Source organism: Lacerta agilis, chromosome 4 (assembly GCF_009819535.1).
Source record: "Lacerta agilis isolate rLacAgi1 chromosome 4, rLacAgi1.pri, whole genome shotgun sequence".
Classification (NCBI taxonomy): domain Eukaryota; kingdom Metazoa; phylum Chordata; class Lepidosauria; order Squamata; family Lacertidae; genus Lacerta; species Lacerta agilis.
This window is the reverse complement of record NC_046315.1, coordinates 2,474,093-2,499,692: the sequence shown is the minus strand read 5'-3', so window position 1 is coordinate 2,499,692 and position 25,600 is coordinate 2,474,093. Positions and strand designations below refer to the sequence as shown.

The window sequence follows — 25,600 nt, the reverse complement described above, 5'->3', positions numbered from 1 at the left end:
CTTGTCAAAGGCCTTGCTGAAATCAAGATAGGCTACATCCACAGCGTTCCCTTCATCTACCAGGCTTGTAATTCTGTCAAAAAATGAGATCAGGTTAGTCTGACATGACTTGTTTTTCAGAAACCCATGTTGACTTTTAGTTATCACAGCGTTCCTTTCTAGGTGCTCACAGACCGTTTGCTTAATGATCTGCTCTAGAATCTTTCCTGGTATTGATGTCAGGCTGACTGGGCGGTAATTGTTTGGGTCTTCTCTTTTCCTCTTTTTGAAAATAGGGACAACATTTGCCCTCCTCCAGTCTGCTGGTACTTCGCCTGTTCTCCAGGAATTCTCAAAGATTACTGCCAGTGGTTCTGAAATCACCTCTGCCAGTTCTTTTAATACTGTTTGATGTAGCTCATCTGGCCCTGGAGACTTGAATACATTAAACCAGCCAAGTATTCTTGTACTACCTCCTTACTTATTCTGGGCTGTGTTTCCCCTGCTGAATCATCTGCTCCATATTCTTCAGGTTGGGCATTGTTTTCTTTTTTGGAGAAGACCGAGGCAAAGAAGGCATTGAGGAGTTCTGCCCTTTCTCTATCTCCTGTTTGCATTTCACCATCTTCTCCTCTAAGTGACCCCACTGTTTCCTTATTCTTCCTTTTGCTACGGACATACCCATAAAAGCCCTTTTTGTTGCTTTTAACCTCTCTAGCAAGCCTGAGTTCATTCTGTGCTTTAGCTTTTCTGACTTTGTCTCTACACGTGCTGGCTATTTGTTTGAATTCCTCTCTGGTGATTTCCCCCTTTTTCCATTTTTTGTACATATCCCTTTTAAATCTTAAATCAGTTAAAAGTTCTTTAGATAGCCACCCTGGCTTCTTTAGGCACCTTCCATGTTTTCGTCTCATTGGTACTGCTTGAAGTTGTTCTTTTAATATCTCCCTTTTAACAAACTCCCATCCATCATGAACTCCCTTCCCTTTTAGTATTACTGACCATGGGATCACACCCAGCATTTCCCTAAATTTTCTGAAGTCCGCTTTCTTAAAGTCTAGAATTTGAGTCTTAGTATGCTTGGTTGCTCCATTCCGCTGTATAATAAACTCCAGAAGAGCATGATCACTCCCACCTAATGATCCTGCCACTTCTACCCCACTTACCAAGTCATCACTATTGGTTAAGACCAGATCTAAAATGGCTGATCCTCTTGTTGGTTCTCCCACTTTCTGGACAATGAAATTGTCTGCAAGGCCAGTGAGGAATCTGTTAGACCTTGTGCTCTTGGCTGAGTTTGACATCCAACAAATATCAGGATAGTTGAAACCCCCCATTACTACTATCTCACTTCCTTTTGAATGCTTGGTCATCTGTTCCAGGAAAGCATCATCTGTGTCCTCAGTTTGGCTTGGGGATCTGTAGTAAACTCCCACAATGATATCACTGTTATTTTTCTCTCCCTTAATTTTGACCCAGATACTCTCAGTTTGGCTTTGAAGTTTTAAATCCTGGATCTCTTCACAGGTATACACATCCCTGACATATAACGCCACTCCTCCTCCTTTCCTGTTTGGTCTATTTCTTGGAAATAGATTGTATCCCTCTATTACTACATTCCAATCATGAGACTCATCCCACCAGGTTTCAGTGATGCCTATTATGTCGTATTTAGTTTGCTGTACCAAGAGCTCAAGTTCATCTTGTTTATTTCCCATGCTCTGTGCATTAGTATACAGACATTGAAGACCATTGATCATTCCCCCTAGTCTCTTATTTAAGGATTTTTTATTCCCACCACTAGGTCTGCATGCTGTTTGCTCCATTTGGTCCTTGAGATTTGGATGATCATCTTCAGCACTTGATAGGCTCCTTCCTTCAGGACCACTGTCACCCCCCCACACATAAGTCAGTTTAAAGCCCTCCTGATGAGGTTTTTGAGATTGTTGGCGAAAACATTCCTCCCAACCTTTGTGAGGTGCAGCCTATCACCTGCCAGCAGTCCATCTTCAAGAAACTTCAGACCGTGATCTAAGAATCCAAACCGTTCCTGCTGGCACCATTTGCGAAGCCAGGTGTTCAATTCCCCTAATTTTCTCTCTCTCTCTGGGCCATGGCGTTCAACTGGGAGGACAGTTGAGATGACAATTTGTGCATTTAATTGCTTCAACTTCCTGCCCAGAGCCTCATAATCACTTTTGATCTTCTGGAAGTTATGGCTTGCAGTGTCATTGGTTCCCACATGGACCAAAAGGAAGGGGTATTTGTCAGTGGGTTTTATGATTCCTTGCAGCCGCTCTGTTACATCTTAGATCTTGGCTCCGGGGAGACAGCACACCTCTCGAGACGTCTTGTCAGGACCACAGATCACTGCTTCTGTACCCCTCAGTAGGGAATCCCCTATCACCACAACACGCCTCCTCTTAGGCTTGGTTGGGATTCTTCCATGTGCTTCCAAGGTCACTGGCACATTTCCAGAGGACTGACTGTGCTGCTTGTCTTCATATTCCTCATCAACTGTGATGAGGGAGAGATCCTCCACTGGAGTCTGTTCTTCATCTTCCATATTAAGGGAGAGCACTTCAAACCGATTGTGTAGTTCTACACACTCAGAGTGATCCCTGGGATTTCTACTTCTATGAGTCACGTTCCTCCATACATCTGGCTCCTGTGTTGGGGAACTGTCCTCCTCATCAGGGATGTGCCCTGACTCCCCACTGGTGCAGACAGTGTGCTCTGCTGCATCCATGAAAAGCTCCGGTTCCTTAATTTTCTGAAGCATAGATATACGGGCCTCAAGTTGCTGGACCTTGTCTTCTAGTAGGGCAGGCATAGGCAACCTTCGGCTCTCCAGATGTTTCAGACTACAATTCCCATCATCACTGACCACTGGTCCTGTTAGCTAGGGATCATGGGAGTTGTAGGCCAAAACATCTGGAGAGCCGAAGGTTGCCTATGCCTGTAGTAGGGCAACCAACTTGCAATTGCTGCAGGTGTAGCTGCCTACATCCTTTGGCAAGAAGACAAACATTGCGCAGGAATTGCAGGTGACTACAATTGTCCCCTCACCCTCCATCCTGAAAAGCTTGAAGTCAGGACAAAAGGAAGCCTAGGTCTGTCCCAAAAAACGTTTGAGACCAGTTCCCCTTTGTCTAAAAGATGGGTCAAACTGCGCGCGCCAATAGGCGCGCGCCGCTGCCCTCCAGGCACTGACTAGCTCCGCCCACAGCCAGTCACCTGACTCAATAGAAGCCCTGCCCCTTCAGGGAGAGCACACAGCCAGAAACAAACACACACACAGGCCTGGATAGTCCCACAATTCCCAGAGGCAGAAGCCCTAGAAAACAAGCACAGACCTTGAGCTCACCTTGTGCTCCCTCCTCAGCCACTGCCCTCCAGGCACTCTAGGGTGGCTCAGGACCAATGAGGAAGGATAATGGGAACTGTAGTCCAGGAGCTTCTGGGGACCCAAGTCTGGGAAACCCTGCTTTAAAGAAACTTATGTGTCAGGCCCACAAAGAAGGACCTGTCCACATTTGTATTTTGTTTTCCTCATGAGCTTTGTGTGTTTGTTTTCTATTTTTTAAGAGGGCAAATTGAAAGAGAAATTGTATGGCAAGTTGCAGAAGAATAAAAGATTGCGTTTGAAAAACACAAAAAAACCAGGGGGTGGCTTCCTCAGATATTTTATGGGGGGCAAGGGACCCCCTGGGCCTTTAAGAGTTGGAGTCTATTCCCTACATCTACAAGTCTCAGGATGTTTACAACACAAAAACACAACATAAAAACACAAAACACCACATTTTAAAAGGGCATTAAATGTCAATCAGACAAAGGCCTGGTTAAAAAGGGGCTGATTTGCATTGCTCCTAAAGCTGTATAATGGTTTATACAATGGATTATTTTATGGGAAGTGAGTTTGGAGCTATGACTGAAGCTCTTTCCACATTCCACTCACTGATAGGGTTTCTCCCCTGTATGGATTTTCTGATGCTTAGTGAGATTGCCCCTCTGACTGAAGCTCTTTCCACATTCCACACACTGATAGGGTTTCTCCCCTGTATGAATTCTTTGATGGGAAGTGAGAGAGATCTTGTGACTGAAGCTCTTTCCACATTCCACACACTGATAGGGTTTCTCCCCTGTATGAATTCTTTGATGGGAAGTGAGATCGCTGCTATTCCTGAAGCTCTTTCCACATTCCATGCACTGATAGGGTTTCTCCCCTGTATGAATTTTCTGATGGGATTTGAGATGGGAGCTCCAACTGAAGCTCTTTCCACATTCCACGCACTGATAGGGTTTCTCCCCTGTATGAATTTTTTGATGCTTAGTGATAGAGGAGCTGTGACTGAAGCTCTTTCCACATTCCACGCACTGATAGGGTTTCTCCCCTGTATGAATTCTTTGATGGGAAGTGAGAGAGTCGCTCCGACTGAAGCTCTTTCCACATTCCACGCACTGATAGGGTTTCTCCCCTGTATGAATTCTTTGATGGGAAGTGAGATTGCCCCTCTGGCTGAAGCTCTTTCCACATTCCACACACTGATAGGGTTTCTCCCCTGTATGAATTATTTGATGGGATGTGAGAGAGGAGCTATCAGTGAAGCTCTTTCCACATTCCACACACTGATATGGTTTCGCTCCTGTATGAATTATTTGATGGGAAATGAGATCGCTGCTCTTCCTGAAGCTCTTTCCACATTCCACGCACTGATAGGGTTTCTCCCCTGTATGAATTCTTTGATGGGAAGTGAGAGAGGAGTTATGACTGAAGCTCTTTCCACATTCCACGCACTGATAGGGTTTCTCCCCTGTATGGATTTTTTGATGGGAAGTGAGATTGCTCCTCTGGCTGAAGCTCTTTCCACATTCCACACACTGATAGGGTTTCTCCCCTGTATGAATTCTTTGATGGGAAGTGAGAGAGATCTTGTGACTGAAGCTCTTTCCACATTCCACACACTGATAGGGTTTCTCCCATGTATGAATTCTTTGATGGGAAGTGAGAGAGGAGCTATGACTGAAGCTCTTTCCACATTCCAAACACTGATATGGTTTCTCCCCTGTATGAATTCTTTGATGGGAAGAGAGAGAGGAGCTATGACTGAAGCTCTTTCCACATTCCACGCACTGATAGGGTTTCTTCCCTGTATGAATTCTTTGATGGGAAGTGAGATCCTTGCTATTCCTGAAGCTCTTTCCACATTCCACGCACTGATAGGGTTTTTCCCCTGTATGAATTCTTTGATGGGAAGTGAGAGAGGAGCTATGACTGAAGCTCTTTCCACATTCCACACACTGATATGATTTCTCCCCTGTATGAATTCTTTGATGGGAAGTGAGAGAGTGGCTCCACATGAAACTCTTTCCACATTCCAAGCACTGATATGGTTTCTTCCCTGTATGAATTCTTTGATGGGAAGTGAGATCCTTGCTATTCCTGAAGCTCTTTCCACATTCCACGCACTGATAGGGTTTCTCCCCTGTATGAATTCTTTGATGGGAAGTGAGAGAGGAGCTATGACTGAAGCTCTTTCCACATTCCACACACTGATATGGTTTCTCCCCTGTATGAATTCTTTGATGGGAAGAGAGAGAGGAGCTATGACTGAAGCTCTTTCCACATTCCACGCACTGATAGGGTTTCTTCCCTGTATGAATTCTTTGATGCGAAGTGAGATCCTTGCTATTCCTGAAGCTCTTTCCACATTCCACGCACTGATAGGGTTTCTCCCCTGTATGAATTCTTTGATGGGAAGTGAGAGAGGAGCTATGACTGAAGCTCTTTCCACATTCCACACACTGATACGATTTCTCCCCTGTATGAATTCTTTGATGGGAAGTGAGAGAGTCGCTCCGACTGAAACTCTTTCCACATTCCAAGCACTGATATGGTTTCTTTCCAATGAGATTTTGTTGATGGGATGTGGAATGGGAGCTCTGACTACAGCTCTCCCCACACTCCAATTTTTTACGGGGCCTCCCCTCTCTGGGGATTTTGTCGTGGTCACCTTTGTTCTCGATTTCCAATTCATCACAATCTGCAAAAGGGGAAAAAAGGGATTAGAGCCTCAGGAACAAATGGAGAAGAACTGAAGGGAGTTGGGTGTGTGTTCATTACCTGTGTTGTTTGTCATTAACCAACATATTTATTATTAGATTCTGATGAGTTGTTGAATTTTTTTTTAAACAGAATTTATTAGCATTTTCGTAATATAACACAAACCCAACCCCACACCTACAAATACAAAAACAAATACAAATACACATAATGTCAGGATTCTTCTTCTTATTTGTATATCTTACAAAAAAAAGATTTCTACTTCTGAATCTTGACGTTTGACTTCCCCCGCCTTTTCACCTTCGGTTTTAAATCAATATACTATTTCCTTAACAACTTTTCTCTATAAAAAAATTTAACTTTACTTAAAAATAACACAATTATCTTGATCTTTTTATTATAACCTAAATCTTAACCATATATTCTTATAGCTAAACTTATTTCTTCTATCCTTTATCATGCTGCTTTTGACTTAAGATTCAATATCTCCTTACTTATTTAAAATAAACTTATAATTAACAGACTTCACACTCCGATTTCGAATACCATGACAGACCATTTGGATTATATATTTAATACTTCAACCCACTCCCCCTCTGTCCATTGTCTTTTTCTGTCTTTCACCAGAACCGGATCTCCAATTATCTTCTTCTGAGTGTCCACAGACTCAGGCATTCACAACAAACCTAGCATCGAGCTTCAGGGTGTTCATCACTTCCTTTCTGGGCTCCTCTGTACCTTTGTACCATACTTCTTCTTCTTGTAGAAATCTTAATTCCATGTCCCTTGCCCCTAAGCTGCCACCTCGGAGTCTGGATATTATAAATTTTCCCGTTCCAGGGCTGCCACCCCCAGAAATCGGTTCCTTTTCCCGGAGTTGCCCAGCCATTTCGAACCATCCTTCAAACACCCCTCTCAGCTCTTTGCCAAGGTTTGATTCCATTGTATAAAACTTTTGAAAAGCCTCCTCTGTGGAAAGTGAGTCCTTTTTATTTATAATTCCACTCAAAACTTGCAGTTTCCGATTAAGCAGTTCCAGCTTCAAGACAGTGAGCATTTCCTCATCCTTTAAACCAGAGTTCAATACCAGTGCACACACAAAGTCCAGCATTTTAGAAGGGAGGGTGAGTGTCAGATTTCAGTTCCTGTCTCTTCCTTCCTTTGTTTCAATTTTTTCCCACGACAGTCCAAGTCGTCGCCATTTCTCCGAAGCCGGAGTATAAAGACCAAAACTTCAAATGGAGATATTTTTTCCCCAGTTAACCCCCGAAGGGAAATCTCAGCAGTCTCAGTTTTCAAATTCCAGATACTTTCTATCGATTGTTGTAGCAGCAGAGGGCAGGTGTGGAGGATTCCCTGGTCCTGAATGGGGTAACTGTGCCCCTGAAGGACCAGGTGCGCAGCCTGGGAGTCATTTTGGACTCACAGCTGTCCATGGAAGCGCAGGTTAATTCTGTATCCAGGGCAGCTGTCTACCAGCTCCACCTGGTACGCAGGCTGAGACCCTACCTGCCCGCGGACTGTCTCACCAAGGTGGTGCATGCTCTGGTTATCTCCCGCTTGGACTACTGCAATGCGCTCTATGTGGGGCTACCTTTGAAGGTGACCCGGAAACTGCAATTAATCCAAAATGCGGCAGCTAGACTGGTGACTGGGAGTGGCCGCCGGGACCACATAACACCGGTCCTGAGAGATCTGCATTGGCTCCCAGTACGTTTCCGAGCACAATTCAAAGTGTTGGTGCTGACCTTTAAAGCCCTAAACGGCCTCGGTCCTGTATACCTGAAAGAGCGTCTCCACCCCCATCATTCAGCCCGGACACTGAGATCCAGTGCCGAGGGCCTTCTGTCGGTTCCCTCACTGCGAGAAGCAAAACTACAGGGAACCAGGCAGAGGGCCTTCTCGGTAGTGGCGCCCGCCCTGTGGAACGCCCTCCCATCACAGGTCAGGGAAATAAACAACTACCTGACATTCAGAAAAAACCTGAAGGCAGCCCTTTTTAGGGAAGTTTTTAATGTTTGATATTTTTGTATTTGATTTCTGTTGGAAGCCGCCCAGAGTGGCTGGGGAAATCCGGCCAGATGGGCGGGGTACAAATAATAAATATTATTATTATTATTATTATTATTATTATTAAACGGTTAATTTCTTTCACCTCCCGAAGGGAGAGAGGCGGGCTGCCTTTCTTCTTTCCCCCAGATCGTTCCAAGAATACAAAGAGTCAATCAAATACTCACAGCCACTGGGTTCTTATCAGCTCGTTAAAGACAGGTAGAACTTAGACGCTCATCACAGGCTTTGTCGCCGCATTTACATCCCGGTTGGGGCATGTCCCCTATAGCCCGGCTCCGTCGTCCCTTCACCCCCACTCCCCCTTTACAGGGGGAGCGGGGGAAGGGTTCGGAGCCACAACGGGCACAGCCGGGGAGCCCAGGGTGCGGGACGCTCTTCCCGCACCCCAACCGGAGCCCCGCTTTGCGGTAGCAGGGCTCCTAACCCCCGGGATGGACTGGGTGCTTCGCAGCCGAAGCAGCCCACGACCACCCGCAATGGCGTCGCCGCCGGAAGTCCGAGTTGTTGAATTTTGCTTTGTTTGATATGCAGTAGTGGTCAACATTGTGGAAGACTTTGGGGGGAAAGTGTATTTCAGAGGTTTGATGGTTCATAAAACCACTTCTTTTGGAGTAATATCATAAAATTATATATCATTGGAAAGATAATTTAATCAAGAATGCAATTCAACAAAGTTTGTTCAATTATCCATATTCTAGCAAACGTTATAGCCAAATAACCAGAAAAAGGAAGTACAACTTTCTTAGGTTGACTTTTGTCATTGTGTTATGTGACTACTATCAAGTTGGTTGGTTTTTTGGTGTTCTTTCATTTAGTGAGGTTGTAAAAGATAATAAAATTATAGAAATGGCACAAAGAGTTGACTGGTCACACAGAAAGCGATGTAAAATTGTAGTATTAAGTGAACAAGGTTACAGTTATGAAGAAATTTGATGAAAGATTGGGGAAAACGTAACCAAACTGGCATTTCTATATTTTTGAAGAGCGATAAAGAGACTCAGTCACTACAAAATCAGACTGGTAAATGCAGGAAAAGGTGCAGAAAGGCAAGTGACAATTGAAGAATGGAGAGACTGTCCCTACATGACAGAAGAAAATCACCTGGATGTATACAAGATGACGTGGCACAATGTAATGTGAAGTTGAGTGCAAGGACTGGTCTAAATGTAAGAATTCAAAGGAAAAACCCATGTTAACTGGACAGTGGAACAATGGGACAGTGTTATTTGGAGCGATGAGACCCAAATCTCCTTGCTTGGTAGTGATTGCATGAAATACACGAGGAGAAGAATAAGAGAAGATTTACATCCTACTTGCATTACACCAACCGTGAAACACCCACATAGTGTGATGTTCTGGGGTTGTATGGCAACAAAAGGTGTGGGCAGAATTTGCGTCAGTTATGGGAATGTAAATGCCCCAAAATGCATAATTGAAATTTATTACATTTTTTTGAAATTTTCCAATTAAAAGCACAAATCATTACATGGTTAAACTTTTCATACTCCCCCCCTCCCACCGATGGGAGCAAACATCCAAACCCCTCTCTCACAGGAGTACATAAAATCATTTCGCGTTTAACCCCATACTTTACAAAAATCATTGCTTAACCCCAACCCACTTCCTGGGCCAGGTATTCATACATCTCACAATTTCATATTGTAAATAGACCTCCTCAGATCCCCCCCCCCGCTGACTTCATAGCAATACACAATTCCCAGTTTTCCTCTCATCTTCTAATCTAATTTAAACCACATTTCTTTCCTCCATAACACTTTTAGAAACATTAATATTCCACAATTAATTACTAACGTTTCTTCACTACCTCTGCTTCATTATACTTCTGCACTTTCCTTATTCCTCGACCAATTTTATCTATTCTAACCACGTTTTCAAAACTATTCCCCTTTTTCTCACCCCTTTCCCTCCCTTTGGCCTCAAAAAAATTGGCTAATATTTTCCAACATTGTCCATTATCACGGTGTCCATATCCATTTGTCAAAACCATATATAAGTAAAATACCATATAATAAGTCCAATCTTTTTAATCTACCCCAACCCTTTCAAAGAGCCCGACCCAAAAGTCAAAAAATTCTGGTTTCTGTTCCTGTATGTCTTCCTGCAACCGTACAACATTCTCGCAGTGAAATGGCGCAGCCCTAGGTAGTTGTTCTTGTTCATCTTCCTCATGAACCACGACATTCTCATTGTCCATTTCTTTTTGCACACAGACTTCCATTGAGATTTCTACTTTAAACTTTTCTTCTTCCTTTTGAACTGATATTAAATCCTCTGATCTGTCCTTAATCTCAAGTCTTTCATTCTGTGCAATCACTTCTATTTCGACCGACTGTCCCCTGCGCTGCACTCCTTCAACTAGCTGCTGCAAGAGTTCCAAAGTTTTTTCCTGAAATTCCAGTGACCATTTTCGTTTTGCCATGCTCAAGGTCAAAAAACAACTTTCCAGTCAAAACAACTCACTTTCCCTCTGCAGACAACGCTATCTTGCTTTGTTCACACCAAGTTTCTCGAGACCCCCAGAAAGAAGGGGTATATATTTTCCAAACCAAATCCAATCCAATCCAATCTCAAATCCAAGTTCCCTTTTACAGGGAAGAGAGTTACAGAAGACCTCTCTGTTTCAAAACGTTAACAGCAGCTTCTGTTACAACGCATCACTGTCTCTTACTGTATCAACTGTCAGGGACCGACCTCCGTTTTTAAAGTCCCTTCCAAGCCAAATTTTAAAAGTATTTTTCCTTCTTTAAATTGGTACTTACAGAGTCCAAATAGGTTCCAAATCTTGGAGAAATTGAGCGCTCCTTCTGCCAGCAGCCGCTACTTCACGGTGAAGAGGTAGTGATTTATCCACAATACCCAAGCCTGCGACCCCACTCGCTCCATCAGCCCTTACTAGGGCTTACCGGAGAGTAGGGGAGGCTCACAGGGGCATCCACTGGATCCACGCCTCCAGGACACCCTTCCTGGAGTTTTTCTGGGGGGTCGCAGCGCAGTTGCGACTCCCCCTTCCCCCTCAGCGATAGAGAAACCTCAGAGCAGAGGTTTCTCCCGACTGTGCAGCTCGGTGCCCAACCAGAAGTCCTAAAATGCATAAATAAATGAAATACTTGAACCCAAATTGAAGCATTCTGCAGGTGATCTTTTCCCAGATACTGAAGCATACACACACACACACACACACACACACACACACATATATATATATATTCCATTTCAACAGGATTCAGCTCCATGTCATGTTGCTGCTGTGTGCAAAAGGTCCTTTCAAGATAATCCTATTCCACTGCTGGAATGGCCTGGGAATAGCCCAAACTTTAACCCAATCGGAAATCTATGGAGCCGACTAAAGAGGCTTGTTAGTAAGAAGCAACCCAGCAATAAAGTCCAATTAACAGAGGCAATAATTCATTCTTCATTTCACATTATTAGAGCTGCAGAACTGAAACCTTGGTTCACTTCATGGGAAGGCGGTGGAAGGCCGCAATTAAAGCTAAAGGTTACCAGTGGTTACCAAAGGTTTCACGTTTTTCTTTATGACTGCAGTTCTAACAAATACTCCATCATAAAGGTTATAGCATTACATTGTTCATTAAATTATCTTTCCATTGATATATAATTTTATGGTATTACTCCACACAAAAGTGGAGTTATGAGCCATCAAACCTCAAAAATACACTTTTCAAAGAAGGGTTTCCACAATTTTGGCCACTAGTATACATTCTTCATTTTAAAGTTAATGTTCTTTTTATAGGGGATCAGATTATTATTATTTATGGTTCATGTTTATATGTGTGTTACAAGCCGCCCAGAGTGGCTGGGGCAACCCAGCCAGATGGGCAGGGTATAAACAAAAATTATTATTATTATTACTATATTGGTACCTCGATTTAAGAACAGTCCTGTTCCGGAAAATATTAAGAAGAGAAGAAGAAGAAGAGTTTGGATTTGATATCCCGCTTTTCACTACCCGAAGGAGTCTCTATCATCATTCCCACCACCCTTCTGAGTAATACCCCTCCCCACTCCCTCACTATATATAAGGGTCTGGTGACTTCTTTTTCAGTGTATCTGAAGAAGTGTGTATGCACACGAAAGCTCATACCAAGAACAAGCTTAGTTGGTCTCTAAGGTGCTACTGGAAGGAATTTTTAATTTTATTTTAAGCTAGTGGCTAGTATGTCACATGTCCCGGTCTACTGAGGAAGTAGCACTAGGGCTTCTGCCTCTTGGATTTGGGGGACCTTTCACCTTGGAAGTGTGCTCTCCCTGAGTCAGGGGATTAGGGATTAGTCAGGTGGTTAGCTGTGAGCGGAGCTACTCAGTGCTTGGACTGCAGTTTGACTCATCCTTTAAATTTAGGGCAGCAAGTCTCACACGTATATTAGAGGAGAGCCTAGGCTTCTTCTTCTCCCCCCCCCCCGACTTCAAGCTTTTCAAGACTGTAGTCACTTGCAATTCCTGCGCAATGTTTGTGTTCTTGCCAAAGGATGTAGGCAGCTACACCTACAGCAAATGCAAGTTGGTTGCCCTACTGGAGGACAAGGTCCAGCAACTTCAGGCTCGTGTTTCTACGCTCCAGAGAATCAATGAGCTGGAGCTTTTCATGGATGCAGCAGAGCACACTGTCTGCATCAAGGAGGAGACAGGGGACATCCCTGAGGAGGAGGTCAGTTCCCCAACACAGCAGCTAGATGTATGGAGGAACGTGACTCATAGAAGTAGAAGGCCCAGGGATCGCTCTGAGTGTTTAGAACTACACAATCAATTTGAAGTGCTCTCCCTTAACATGGAAGACGAGGAAGAGACTCCTCTCCCTCATCACAGTTGATCAGGAATATGAAGATGAGCAACAAAGTCAGTCCTCCGGGAATATGCAGGTAACCTTGGAAGAGACAGCACATGGAAGAATCCCAACCAAGCCTATGAAGAGGCATGTAGTGGTGATAGGGGATTCCCTACTGAGGGGTACAGAAGCAGTGATCTGTGGGCCTGACAAGATGTCTCGAGAGCTGTGCTGTCTCCCCGGGGCCAAGATCAAAGATGTAACAGAACGGCTGCAAGGAATCATAAAACCCACTGACAAATACCCCTTCCTTTTGGTCCATGTGGGAACCAATGACACAGCAAGCCATAGCCTCCAGAAGTGATTATGAGGCTCTGGGCAGTAAATGCACAAATTGTCATCTCATCTGTCCTCCCAGTTGAACGACATGGCCCAGGGAGGGGGGGGGGGAAGTAGGGGAAGTGAACAACTGGCTTCGCAAATGGTGCAAACAGGAATGGTTTGGATTCTTAGATCACGGTCTGCAGTTTCTTGAAGATGGACTTCTGGCAAGTGATGGGCTGCACCTCACAAGGGTTGGAAGGAATATTTTTGCCATGAAACTCAAAAACCTCATCAGGAGGGCTTTAAACTGACTTATGTGGGGGAGGGACACAGTGGTCCTGAAGGTAGGAGTCCATCAAGTACTGAAGATGATCATCCAAATGTCAAGGACCAAATGGAGCAAACAGCATGCAGACCTAGTGGTGGGAAGAAAATATCCTTAAATAAGAGCCATGGGGGAATGATCAATGGTCTTCAATGTCTGTATACTAATGCACAGAGCATGGGAAATAAACAAGATGAACTTGAGCTCTTGGTACAGAAAACTAAATATGACATAATAGGCATCACTGAAACCTGGTGGGATGAGTCTCATGATTGGAATGTAGTAATAGAGGGATACAATCTATTTCAGAGAAATAGACCAAACAGGAAAGGAGGAGGAGTAGTGTTATATGTCAGGGATGTGTATACCTGTGAAGAGATCCAGGATTTGAAACTCCACAGCCAAGTTGAGAATATCTGGGTCAAAATTAAGGGAGAGAAAAATAACAGTGATCTCATTGTGGGAGTTTACTATAGATCCACAAGCCCAACTGAAGACACAGATGATGCCTTCCTGGAACTGATGGCCAAGCATTCAAAAGGAAGTGAGATAGTAGTAATGGGGGATTTCAACTACCCTGATATTTGTTGGATGTCAAACTCAGCCAAGAGCATAAGGTCGAACAGATTCCTCACTGGCCTTGCAGACAATTTCATTGTCCAGAAAGTGGGAGAAGCAACAAGAGGATCAGCCATTTTAGATCTGGTCCTAACCAATAGTGATGACCTGGTTAGTGGGGTAGAAGTGGCAGGATCATTAGGTGGGAGTGACCATGCTCTACTGGAGTTTATTATACAGCGGAAAGGAGCAACCAAGCATACTAAGACTCAAATTCTAGACTTTAAGAAAGCCGACTTCAGAAAACTTAGGGAAATGCTGGGTGAAATCCCATGGACAGAAATACTAAAAGGGAAAGGAGTTCATGATGGTTGGGAGCTTGTTAAAAGGGAGATATTAAAAGCACAACTTCAGGCAATACCAGTGAGACGGAAACATGGAAGGTGCCTAAAGAAGCCAGGGTGGCTATCTAAAGAACTTTTAATTGAGTTAATATTTAAAAGGGATATGTACAAAAAATGGAAAAGGGGGGAAACCACCAGAGAGGAATTCAAACAAATAGCCAGCACATGTCAGACAAAGTCAGAAAAGCTAAAGCACAGAATGAACTCAGGCTTGCTAGAGAGGTTAAAAGCAACAAAAAGGGCTTTTATGGGTATGTCCATAGCAAAAGGAAGAATAAGCAAACAGTGGGGTCACTTAGAGGAGAAGATTGTGAAATGCGAACAGGGGACAGAGAAAGGACAGAACTCCTCAATGCCTTCTTTGCCCCAGTCTTCTCCAAAAAAGAAGCCCAGAATAAGTAAGGAGGTTGTACAAGAATACTTGGCTAGTTTAGATGTATTCAAGTCTCCAGGGCCAGATGAACTACATCCAAGAGTATTAAAAGAACTGGCAGAGGTGATTTTAGAACCACTGGCAGTAATCTTTGAGAATTCCTGGAGAACAGGCGAAGTGCCAGCAGACTGGAGGAGGGCAAATGTTGTCCCTATTTTCAAAAAGGGGGAAAGAGAGGACCCAAACAATTACCGCCCAGTCAGCCTGACATCAATACCAGGAAAGATTCTAGAGCAGATCATTAAGAAACGGTCTGTGAACACCTAGAAAGGAACGCTGTGATCACTAAAAGTCAGCATGGGTTTCTGAAAAATAAGTCATGTCAGACTAACCTGATCTCATTTTTTGACAGAATTACAAGCCTGGTAGATGAAGGGAATGCTCTGGATGTAGCCTATCTTGATTTCAGCAAGGCCTTTGACAAGGTGCCCCATGATATTCTTGTAAAGTATATACATAACAATCTTGGTTTCACATTATTCAAGCTGCAGAACTAAAAACTTTGTTAACTTCATGGGAACGCGTTGTAAGGCCGTAATTAAAGCTAAAGGTTACCAAAGGTTTCACGTTTTTTCTTTATGACTGCTGTTCTAATAAACAGTTATCCTTCATAAAAGTTATTGCATTACATTCCTCATTAAATTATCTTTCCATTTTATGGAATTAATCCAAACAAAAGTGGTGTTATGAGCCATCAAACCTCAGAAATACACTTTTCACAAAAGGTTTCCACAATTTTGGCCACTAGTATAAGTTGTTCATTTTAAAGTTAATGTTCTTTTTATATGGGATCAGATTATTATTATTTATGTTTCATGTTTATATATGTGTTGGAAGCCGCCCAGAGTGGCTGGGGCAACCCAGCCAGATGGGCAGGGTATAAATAAAAATTATTATTATAACCACAGTGGTACCTCGATTTAAAAACAGTTCTGTTCCAGAAAAGATTAAGTTTGTAAACCAAGGTACCAATCTATTACTATCATCATCATCATCATCATCATCATCATCATCATCCTCACTGTTACTACCACCTGAGATTCAATAAGCCTGGCTCTTCTCTGGGATGGATGTTGTTTGGCCCAGTCATGGCATCCCCTCAATCTCCAAGGTCAGGCGTCTCTTTGGTCAACCCAAGACTGACAGGAGCAAAAACAAAAACAGAAAACCTGAAGCTACTTATCTTTCCTAACAATTCTGAAGCTGACATTTAAGATGGCCAGGGCAGTTCAGAGCAGCCCAATCGTGGTAGAGAAAGGAATAATTTGAGGAAGATTGTTCAAAGAAAATTTTTTACTGTTTATTGTGGGGGTGTTAGGTTCCCAGGTGTTATAGGGGGTGCTGTTGAGCTCTGTGAAAATATATGAGGTTGGTCCCATAGAGGAATTTCAAGGTAGATATAATGATCCCACAGGGAGCCTTACCAAGAGAGGCCACGATCCCACAATTCTCCTCCATGACGTCCTTATGCAGAGCTCTCTGGTCAGGATCCAGCAACGCCCGCTCCTCGTCCGTGAAACAAACGGCAACATCTTCAAAGCACACTGGACCCTGAAAGAAAAAGGGAAATGTCCTCCTCTGAGACAGCAGAAATATGATCTGCTACACAGTGCTCTCTTATTTCCTTCCTGTAAATCGTGGTCTTGTTTCAATAGGATTGCTTTGCTGCACATTGAGCTGTTCTGGGGTGTTCCCTCCCAATGCCCTAAAGTCAAATTCAAGGGGTTCATGGGGGCATGGAGAGGGGGAGGAATGGGGGGCAGGCCTCATTTTTCAGCGTATGAAGCTGGTTAGGTGAATCCAGGTCACTATTTGTTCTCATTTGTCCACTGCTTAGAAACCAATTTTAGCATTCAGTGATCAATCTAGAAATAAAATAAGCCTATTTTGGATGTCCATCTGTCTTGGATGATCTAGCAGAGATTCATGCAATGCCTCCTCTTCTGCCTCTCATTCTGCCCTGCATTCTGCCACAGAGTCTCCCAGCTCACTAAACCCTCTTACCCCTTCAGCTTCTGACACCTCCTCTTCCCAGGCTTCTCCCACTTCCCCCTCTGACCGCCCATCCTTCTTCCACCTTCACTTCTTTTGCTCTGAGCCATCTTCCCTTCCTGGTGCCCCAGCTGCTTCCACCCACCAATCCTCTGTGCCCAACCAGTCTATGACATTGCTCCATCCCTCGGCCTCTGTCCCCACAAGGCAGCTTCCCCTGACCTGATCTGGTTCCATAGCCGCTGCTTCCCTTCTGCCCCCATGGAAAGACGGATCAGGAGGTCTTGCCAGCATCATTCTGTCACCTGCAAGAGAGAAAAGGTAAGCAGGACGCCAGGAGTGCCTGCTTCTCTCACAGGTGAAACAGGGCATCTCTAACTACAGATGGGCCTTTGAGAAAGCCTTACCTGCTGAGAGCATTTGGAAGTTTGTGCCCGTTTCATATGTCAGTTGTTTAGAAATACATCTCCCCTTCCCTGGACCCTTGTTCCTAACTGTTTCCCCCCAAAACAAGATGAAAAGAACCCTCAGAGGAGTTGGAAAAGCAACAGAATGAGACCAAACGGAGAAAAACCACCTTCCTCCTTACCCAGTGGCCTCTCTCTGGTGTCCAACGGAGGCCTCTCTGCCTCACAGGAATCCAGGTCCATTTCTGCAAAATGATCCTTTCCCTGAAAAGGAAACAAGCATTCAAAACAGAGAATGGGGAGAAATATTAGAAAGAGAATGACAAAGACTTGAAGGGTGTGAGATCTCATTCCATGGATGCTTTCCCAGAAAACAGATAGACCATCAGCAGACATTTACGGGATTTTCTCTGTCCTCTTTGAAGCCCCTTGGGAGTATCCAGAGGAAAGTCTCTCTCACCTGCTTTCTCTCCTCTGCCTGACTCAGGAGGAAACCTTCAGCCAGGACCACCGCCTGGGAACTGGTCTCCGCTCCGCATTCCCTCACCCAGCTCTCCATCTCTGGGGGAAGGACAGCCAGGAACTGCTACAAGATCGCCAGGTCCACCATCTGAGTTTTCGTTTGCCTTTCCGGCTTCAGCCACTGGTGGCAAAAGTGATAGAGTCGGCTGCAAACCTCTCGGGGTCCTTTGGCCTCCTGGCAGCAGAACTGCCTCAACTGCCGGCTCTGCACCTCTGAGCGGAGGGTGTCCTCCTCACCCAGGATCTTCTTCTCTGGGTTTTCCCAGAATCCCCCATTGCTCCCAGTTAGGATGGCATGAAATTCTACAAGGCAGGCTTAAGCAGTATGTGGACCGAGAACTCCCAGAAGTGCAAGCTGGATTTCGAAGGGGCAGAGGAACCAGAGACCAAATTGCAAACATGCGCTGGATTATGGAGAAAGCTACTTCTGCTTCATTGACTACGCAAAAGCATTTGACTGTGTCGACCACAGCAAACTATGGCAAGTTCTTAAAGAAATGGGAGTGCCGGATCACCTCATTTGTCTCCTGAGAAATCTCTATGGGGGACAAGAAGCTACAGTTAGAACTGGATATGGAACAACTGATTGGTTCAAAATTGGGAAAGGAGTACGACAAGGCTGTATATTGTCTCCCTGCTTATTTAACTTATATGCAGAATTCATCATGCGAAAGGCTGGACTGGATGAATCCCAAACCGGAATTAAGATTGCCGGAAAAAATATCAACAACCTCAGATATGCTGATGATACTACCCTGATGGCAGAAAGTGAGGAGGAATTAAAGAACCTTTTAATGAGGGTGAAAGAGGAAAGCGCAAGATATGGTCTGAAGCTCAACATCAAAAAAACTAAGATCATGGCCACTGGTCCCATCACCTCCTGGCAAATAGAGGGGGAAGAAATGGAGGCAGTGAGAGATTTCACTTTCTTGGGTTCCATGATCACTGCAGTTGGTGACAGCAGTCACGAAATTAGAAGACGCCTGCTTCTTGGGAGAAAAGCAATGACAAACCTAGACAGCATCTTAAAAAGCAAAGACATCACCTTGCCGACAAAGGTCCGTATAGTTAAAGCTATGGTTTTCCCAGTAGTAATGTACGGAAGTGAGAGCTGGACCATCAAGAAGGCTGATCGCCGAAGAATTGATGCTTTTGAATTATGGTGCTGGAGGAGACTCTTGAGAGTCCCATGGACTGCAAGACGATCAAACCGATCCATTCTCAAAGAAATCAGCCCTGAATGCTCACTAGAAGGACAGATCCTGAAGTTGAGGCTCCAGTACTTTGGCCACCTCATGAGAAGAGAAGACTCCCTAGAAAAGACCCTGATGTTGGGAAAGATGGAAGGCACAAGGAGAAGGGGACGACAGAGGATGAGATGGTTGGACAGTGTTCTCGAAGCTACTAACATGAGTTTGGCCAGACTGCGGGAGGCAGTGGAGGATAGGCGTGCCTGGCGTGCTCTGGTCCATGGGGTCACGAAGAGTCGGACACGACTGAACGACTGAACAACAACAACAACAGGATGGCATGGCCTCTTCCTGCTTCAGGGCCAGCTGAGTCTTGCTCATCCATCTGTGCTCTCAGGAAGCCTCTGAGAGATCAGAAGGAACCCTTTGGTCTTCTGCCAAGTTCTGTCTGTCTCAATGAGAAGCTCTAGCAAATCCTACAAAGCAAATACATTGTTCTGTTACAGAATTTGTAGGACGGGGGGAGGGAATGGTTCCCTGAGCAAGCATGGATGAGTCTTGGAGGGAACCAGGGCTGGACTGCACCACATCCCAGACCATGAGCTATCTTTTTGAAAAGAAAGAGGAGGAGGAAGAGGAGAAGAAATAAGTCTCTAGCCTTCTAGCAATGCAAAATGTGGAGGCAACTGAAGGGATTTCTGTGAGAATAATCAACCTGGTTTCTGCTGCCTATCAGTCAATGCATGAAGTCAGAACCGACTGACAAGGGAGACATTTGTATCTTCTGAAAAATGGATGCTTGGCTCTAGTGGGGGTCCTCAGGAGTTGCTCCCCACCCCCACCCCCACTCCCATGCTTCTGTCTCCTTTTCTTGCACTTGGACTCTCTGCCGCTCTCCAGATAGACTCCTGGGGTGGGGTCCCCTTTTCTTTGCTCTGAGGGCCAGGTATGTATCTGGGCAAGCCCCTGAGGGCCAAGTGGGCGGGGCCAAAGACACTTCCCCTGAAATATAGGCAGGTATTTTAGCATTAATATTCTGTCAGATAGCTTAACACACACACAGAGAGCCATTGATGCCAAGGTCCCTGGAGGCTCAGTGAGTAGAAGCGCCCATTTCCGGCTCGGCTAGTTTGCCAGCAACAATCCCTTTGGGACAGAGAGGATGTGGTCCTGGGATGCCCTGCTCTGGGTGCGAGGGGATTGCTGCAGTGGCCTCCGTGTGGAGCTGCCCTTGGAGACACTGGGAAACTGGTTTGCAATGCAGCAGCCAGACTATGGGCTGGGATCCCTCTCTTTATTCCTGCCCTTTCTCTCCCCCCTTTCCTTCCTTCCTCGTCCAGCTTTGGAAAAGCATTTGCCCATGTTCCCTCACACAGAGTTAAAGTCCCAGGGACTCCTTTGTTGTAAGAAGGGAGATTTCGTGGGAGCCATTTGGGATCCTGTGATCTCCCGGGAGGAGAGCGTTGCAGACCTGGCCCCTCCCTGGCAGGCCCCTCTCTCTCCTCCCCCTGCATGAGCAGACCAGGCCCCCCCCAGGCTGGCCCCCTCCCCTGCTGCAGCCCTGGGACCCCCACCGCCTCCCCACTCACCAGATCCCAGGAGGGGACAGCCAGGCAGCCCTTGCAGGAGAGGGAGGGGCCTGGGCTCTGGAGGACCTGGCCTCCTCTCTCTCGCTTCCTGGCCTCTCTAGGAAGGCAGCTCGGTTCCCTTTAACCCTTACAAAGCCGTGTCTTCCCAGTTCAGCCTTCTCTCGCTTGGCAGAACATTAGCTTTTTATTCTTTTTATGGATTTAGGGGGGCTACGCCAATGCCCAGATATCCTTTTGGGGGTGAGGCTCTTTGTTGGACTCTGAGCCTCTCCTTCCCTTGGCCAGAAACCAGAGGAACAGCTTGCAGGGGAAAGGGCTTTGCAGGAGGAAAGGAATTCAGGATTGGAGAGATAGGAGGGGATCCGAGGGTCATCTAGTCCAACCCCCAGCAATGCAGGAATCTCAGCTATAGCATCCGTGGCAGATGGCCATCTAAGCGCTGCTTAAAAACCTCCAAGGAAGGAGAGTCCCCAACCTCTACAGGGTGTCCGTGGAGCAGCTCTTCCTGTCAGAAAGTCCATCCTGATGTTGAGTCATAGAATCCTAGAATCCTAGAGTTGGAAGAGACCCCAAGGGCCATCCAGTCCAACCCCCTGCCAAGCTGGAAACACCATCAAAGCATTCCTGACAGATGGCTGTCAAGCCTCCGCTTCAAGACCTCCAAAGAAGGAGACTCCACCACACTCCTTGGCAGCAAATTCCACTGTGGAACAGCTTTCACTGTCAGGAAGTTCTTCCTAATGTTCAGGTGGAATCTTCTTTCTTGCAGTTTGAATCCATTGCCCCGTGTCCGCTTCTCTGGAGCAGCAGAAAACAACCTTTCTCCCTCCTCTAGATGACATCCTTTGATATCTTTGAACATGGCTATCATATCCCCCCTTAACCTTCTCTTCTCCAGGCTAAACATACCCAGCTCCCTAAGCCGTTCCTCATAAGGCATCGTTTCCAGGCCTTGGACCATTTTGGTTGCCCTCCTCTGGACACGTTCCAGCTTGTCAGTATCCTTCTTGAACTGTGGTGCCCAGAACTGGACACAGTATTCCAGGTGAGGTCTGACCAGAGCGGAATACAGTGGTACTATTACTTCCCTTGATCTAGATGCTATACTCCTATTGATGCAGCTCAGAATCTCCTTTCTTGTAACTTGAAGCCATGGGTTCGAGTCCCACCCTCTGGATCAGGAGAAAACAAGCTTGCTACCTCTTCCATGTGACAGCTCTTAATATCTTTGGAGATGACTTTCCTATCTCCTCTCAGACTCAGTCTCTTTTCCAGGCTAAACATACCCAGCTCCTTCAACCGTTCTTCATCAGGCTTGGTTTCCAGACCTGGTCAGCCCAGTTGAGGTCAATTCACATGCCATCTTCATTCTGCCACTGCCCTCCTTGGCATCTGCAGTGTCCTTTCCCACAACCTTAGATGCTTCCCTTGCCCCAAGGTCTATCTTACCAGCAAGGATGTTTCCAGCTGGCTGATCCTCCTCTCCGCCCCCTCCACCTGGCGGCACTGAATAATGCATGCCACTGTCCAAAGGGATAAAAAATGTCTCGTGTTCTTTGGGGGAGAAGTGGCAGCACCAGGGGACACCCAAGGACAGGACCATCCGAGGGGTTGGGAAGATGTGGCAGGATGCCTGACCAGCTTAGGAAATTTTGGAAGGGGAATGGGACACATTTACGGAGGGTGCGGCCGCCCGGACTACGAATCACAACGGTGGCTAAATGTGCCTGTTTCTGGCATGTTTCCGGATGCCAGTTTCTGGGAAAGAACCACGGCAGGAGGCGCTGTTTGTGCTCACGTCCTGCTTCGTTAGGAAAGGAGTTGAAAATAAAAAATTGCTGACCTCATACCGCTGCAATGCATATCTATGGCACGGCCCTGTTTGGAGCAGTGTTTCTGAAGTGGGAGCCATATGGTATGTTCCCCAGTACAGTGGTACCTCTGGTTGCAAACAGGATCCGTTCTGGAGCCCCGTTCGCAACACGAGCAGAACGCAACATGAAGCACAGCATCTGCGCATGTGCACGCCGCAATTCGGCCCTTCTGCGCATGCACAAAGCGTGGTTTGGCACTTCTGCGCATGGGCGAACCGCCAAACCCGGAAGTAATCAGCTCCGGTACTTCCGGGTTTGGCGTGTTTGTATCCCGTGACGAACGCAACCCGCAGCTATTGTAACTAGAGGTATGACTGTATATTCCAAGGGGATCACAGGTGGAAAATGTGTAAATGGGGGGGGCACAGCACGAGGTTAGGGGGCCACAGAGGGAAGTGAGAAGTGAAGGGGGGAAATGTTATATATTGCACACCCTCCAACATTGTTTGGACCAAAATTGGGACTCACCATCTTTGGTCCTCGCACAAGCACAAGGGCATGAGACCCAAAGCCGCTTGGTTTCCGTCTCGGTTTTCTTCCTGGTACTCTGCTGGGAAGCAGCTAATTCGCACCAGAGTGAAAAAGGAGCTTCTTCTGGTGTAACCCGGGCGACTCACACCAGAGTGAGTGTCTTTTGTTCTGTCACTCTGGGGTGAGGACTCAGGCCAGAGCTCCGGTTCAAAAAAACACCAGGACATTCTAGGATCCAAACAGAAGCCAGGATTGGCTTCTGTGATTCTGGGACGCCCCGCTTAAAATGGAACAGTTGAAGGTGATTGCGAATGGCCAACTGGTTGCCCCCCAGAATACTTTCCTCTGGTGGGAAGGGGAGGTTCCGTGGCAGCCTGGGGAACCTCCTGCCTCATGGCGTGTCCCCTGCCACCGAACCATTCATAGTCTTTGGGGCTTGTGTGAGAGCAGCTAGGCTCCTGCTAAGGCCTGGAAAGCTCCCGGCTGCCTCTCTCGCTCTGTCCTGCTGCCTCTTGATGCATCACTCTTTATGCACATCTGCCTCCAAGGTCCTTGAGGACGGTCCTGTCGCCTGAGATTACGGCGCCTGCAAGGCAGCCGAGCGGAAAAGGAGGAACCCAGGCAGGGGAGAGGATCCGGAGGGCAGCCTCCAAGTCAGGCAGGCAGGAGGGACAGAGAGCGGAGAGGAAAGCGATTGCTTGCTTTCACTCCCAGGACATGCCGCAAGTGCAGTTCAAAATAGTGATTATTCCACTGTTATAAAGAAATTCTGTAAATGGGTCCGTCTCCAGAAGGGAGTCCGTAACCCCGGGAAGAGCACTATAATTTAAGAGCCCCTTCCCGACAACACAGCACAAAGACAAAGACAATACTGAGTCTCCCAAAGCAAGGCCTTGTTTATTAGAAACTGTTGCAGCAGGGTGTTTTGCAAGCAAAAGACCTAGAACAATGGAGGGCAAGCTCCCTCCAGCTCAAGACCACCCCTCCATACATCATACATACATCAGAATTACATCACAAATTGGGAGGGTCTGGTAGCAGTGATCTGAGCATCCTGGACCCTGCCCCCATGTCTCCTCTTGCCCTCCACCAAAACCCATCAAGTAAAACAAAAGAGATATTTACATTTCCCTGTTTCCCAGCCAAGGCAATCACACCCTTTTGTCTCCATCTGACCCTGCCATCTTTGGAATGGCCACTCAGTCTGGCACTCAGGCAACAGGATGCCAGGGATTATCACTTTGAATTCCTGAGATAATGGGAAGGTTCCCCCAACCTTGCAGAGAAGCAGTTTATCAGTTGGGGAGTGATAATTGTTGTCAGGTCTGTTTTTCCTGTGTTTGCTTGGTAAATTAATAATATATATTATATATAAATAAAAGACTTTAAACTCTTACAACACCACCCCATATAAGAGTTAAAAAAGGTAAAGGGCCCCTGGATGGTTAAGCCCAGTCAAAGGCGACTATGGGGTTGTGGCGCTCATCTCGCTTTCAGGCCGAGGGAGCCGGCATTTGTCCACAGACATGTGGACAGCAGGACTAAAGCACTTCTGGCGCAATGGAACACTGTGACGGAAGCCAGAGTGCTCACAGAAATGCCGTTTAGCAGTACCCTATTTATTTCTGCTGGCATGCTTTCGAACTGCTAGGTTGGCAGGAGCTGGGGCAGAGCAACGGGAGCTCACCCTGATCAGCAAGCCTAAGAGGCTCAGTCGTTTAGACCAGAGTGCCACCCCATATGCCCCCACTTCAGTCTGTGGACTGGCATTGCCACAAGCGCCACATAATCCTAGAATCCTAGAGTTGGAAGAGACCCCAAGGGCCATCCAGTCCAACCCCCTGCCAAGCAGGAAACATCATCAAAGCATTCCTGACAGATGGCTGTCAAGCCTTTGCTTAAAGACCTCCAAAGAAGGAGACTCCATGTAGGGAAATACCAAATCCCTGGTTTTGGAAATAAAGGTCTTGGGGTAATTAGAATCGTGGGTATCACTGTATAAGGGAGGATGCCTTTAAGGAATGTAAAAAGGGGGTGCCTTTAAGAAGATCCCGAGAGGTATGTAAGTTTTGGCCTCAGAGAAGCACCCTGGCCTGACGAGAATGGGGTTGGGGCCAACTGGTGCTTGTTAGGTTGATGAGTAATTCAGGAGGTAACAGCCCAGACTCACAGCTGCCCTTTGATCATTGACAGCTGTGACTAACGATCTTAGGGCAGTAATTGGCCAGCGGGGGTGGGCTAACCCCTTATCTAGGCTGGGCTGTGTCAAGGAGAGAGCTGCTGGGGGGAGACTTCAGAGCTTGGAGTCTGCCTACTGCCGGAACATCATCGCTGAAGAGCTGAGGCGTCGAAGGACTTTCCCTCCCCATCAACCATTATGTCCTGGGGGAGTGCTTGAGGACTTTTGCCAGCTCTTTCAGATGCTAAGCAGTTGAGTATCTATCCCTGCCGAGTAGGAGAGGGAACAAGTATGTGTATTGAGTCTAGTTAATTAGATGTTTTGTTGTTTTAAGTTTGTGCCTTGTTCTGTGAAAACTGTGCCTTTTGTGTTTTATTAATCCTTAAGTAAAGATATTTTAAAGAACTTTTGT

At 46.1% G+C, this 25,600-nt stretch overlaps 1 pseudogene; it reads right to left on the bottom strand.

Annotated features, from left to right (window-relative positions):
• LOC117044872 overlaps window positions 1-25,600 on the bottom strand; it is a 934,741-nt pseudogene that overhangs the window by 31,738 nt on the left and 877,403 nt on the right.